We start from the raw sequence: 2,973 nt of genomic DNA on the forward strand, positions 1-2,973 counted from the left end.
TTTACGCATGCGCAGTGTCCGACCACGCTGGGACTGAACCAAAGCAGGAGCAGAGGCGCAACTACATGCACGAGGAGGGGGTCATACATGCACGAGGAGGGGGTCATACATGCACGAGGAGGAGGTCATACATGCACGAGGAGGGGGCCATACATACATGAAGAGGGGGTCATACATACACGAGGAGGGGGTCATACATGCACGAGGAGGGAGTCATACATGCACGAGGAGGGGGTCATACATGCACGAGGAGGGCATACATATATGAGGAGGGGATGGTACACACATGAAGAGGGGCTCGTATATGAGGAGGGGGTCATAAATACAAATTTATGCTCACATTGTGACTTTCTCTCTACATGCTGTCTTTATTCTTCTGATATTTTCTGCAAGTTTGTCTATTTTTTCGATTGTGACTTTTTCATTTCAAAATGTTTGATTTAATTTTGTTATATTGTGAACATTATAATACACTGATTTTTAATCTTCATTGTAGATCTTCTTCTGCTTCACAGGATTAAATATTCATCTTTGCGTTACAGCTTCTTTATGAAGAAAATGCTGAATATTTGCCAATGAAATTAGGTCAAGCAGATAAAAAAACAAAATAATGTTGTGTTTATATTATCTACAATTAAAGTGGGAGTAAAAAAAAGTGTTTATATCGCTGCTTTTTTCCTGCTTTGTTATTGTATTATAACATTACTATGAATATAATACAAATATTCAGATCCATTCTTTCTGATGAAAGTCACACACACACAGATGGAGAACTGTTAAAATTATAACTTTATTTTTACATCATACAAATTGTGTTTTGGCCTCCTGCCTCTTCACAATAAAAACACATTTCCATTGCAGACTGACGCGTCTTCATCATCATCATCCTCCTCCTCAGAGAGGTATTTACAGGCACATTTACACACTGTTAGCAAACTGTACACAGTCAGTAGAAAAGCAGTTTGTGCTTCATCCTGGATTTATTTTATACAAACATTTAAACTTTTTATTCCCTTGTGTAGAAAAACATTTCATAACAAACAGAGCTCGTCCAATCAGAGCCGAGAATCTGTTTCATCACGACCCAGAATACAAGATTAGAAAACTGTACAGATGTCAGGAGGGTCAAAGGTCAAAGTGTCCTGACCTTTAGCCTCCTTTGACAAACACATCATCATCATCATCAGTGGCACAGAGGCGTTTAAGCCCTGCCTCTTAATTGTTTGAAAAAAAAAAAAAAGAAGCTTTAAGAAGCACCAGAATCGTCATCATCATCATCGTCGTCGTCATCACACGCATGCAAAGGTCTACTCTGATCAGAGAACTACAGCTACGGGTCAAACACAGGCTCAAAAAACACGCAAGGCAAAACACAGAGAGAGCAGAGAGACGTTCAGAGTAACGGCAAATATCATCAGAAGAAGAAGAAAAGCAGAGACGCTGTCAGCAGGAAGCTCGGAACAACAGTCTGATTGTTCGTTTCAGACAGAGTCAGGACTTATTTATCGACTTATTTATTCACTTATTGCCTCGGTTCGAGTCCATTTACAGAAAAGAAAACAGCGAGAAGAGCGCGATCCCAGGAAGAAGAGACGTCCTCACTGATTGCATCGTTGCAGCGGGAAACACCACCAGCAGCTCAAACAACAAACCGTTGCCATGGAGACACAGCTGATTATTTAAAGACACGTGGCTGAACCCAAACCTGCCTCCATCACCTGTGTGCTGTGATGCGTTCACTGTCATCATGGGAAGTTTGTAGCATCATTTGACTGGAAAATTACATTTCACTTGGCACATTACAGTTTATTTTTGCATTTTACTGTTTAATTATGCAGATTTTTTTTTTTTTTTTTTTACCAGCGCTGGTTTGTTTGGGTTTTTTTCTCTTCCAATTTATCATGTATAGTGTACGCTGTGTATGTAGATGAATGGTTTGTTCGTATATTTGCACGATCGAGATTTTGTTCTTTCAAAGATAATGCGATAAGCAACTGAAAAATTACCTATTTTAACATAAATAATGAAGATTTCTGGTACAAAATGGGAACAAATAACAGTAAAATTGAATAAATAAAGGTAATGTAACATTATATGGGTGTTTTTAAAATTAGTGTTCTCCAATTTTTGTCTGATTGGTCGATTGTGACCCCGCCCCCTGAAGGGGAGGCAAGGCAGGGGGTATTTTATTTTGGTTCGGTTTGTTTGTTTGTTAACACTTTAGCAGCAAAGCTATTGGTTGAATTCATATCACATTCAGTTTCTAGATTGCCATTTTTGGGAAAAGTAGGTCAAAGTTCAAATTTTTAATGAATTTTTAAAATCTTTTGTTTTCTCCCATTTACTTATAATGGGCGAAATTTCAAATGTCTATAAAAACATCAAATTTCTTTAAATTTACTTCAAACTTGGCACATATACAGAGGCAATTGATATGTTGACATCAGCACACGTGTAGTCATGATGAAATCAGCTGGATCGATGCCAAAATAAACTACAATCCGTGTGAGGGGCGGGGCTTGTTGAACCTGGAACCACTTATTTTAAACTTTTTTCCATCACTGTTTTTCTAATATATTTTTTAGTAAATTTGGAGCAATTTTCCATCATAATGCACAAAATAATATGACCAAATTTAAAATTTCATACTTTATTACATGTTTTGACCTTGACTCTCCCTGAAGTTTCCTGTTCATTTTCCGATTAATAAGTTTTTTTTTTTAGTTTTTTTTTTTAATTATCTCATAAATACTAACACTTTTATAGACTGCCAATCACCCAGAATAGATGTGATTACATTTTGGGAAAAGTAGGTCAAAGTTCAAATTTTTGATGAATTTTTAAGGTCTTTTTTTTTTCTCCCATTTACTTATAAAGGGTAAAATTTCAAATGTCTATAAAAACATCAATTTTGTTTCAATTTACCTCAAACTTGCCACATATATAGAAGCACACGCATAGACATGATGACAT

Source organism: Sphaeramia orbicularis, chromosome 7 (assembly GCF_902148855.1).
Source record: "Sphaeramia orbicularis chromosome 7, fSphaOr1.1, whole genome shotgun sequence".
Taxonomy (NCBI): Eukaryota; Metazoa; Chordata; class Actinopteri; order Kurtiformes; family Apogonidae; genus Sphaeramia; species Sphaeramia orbicularis.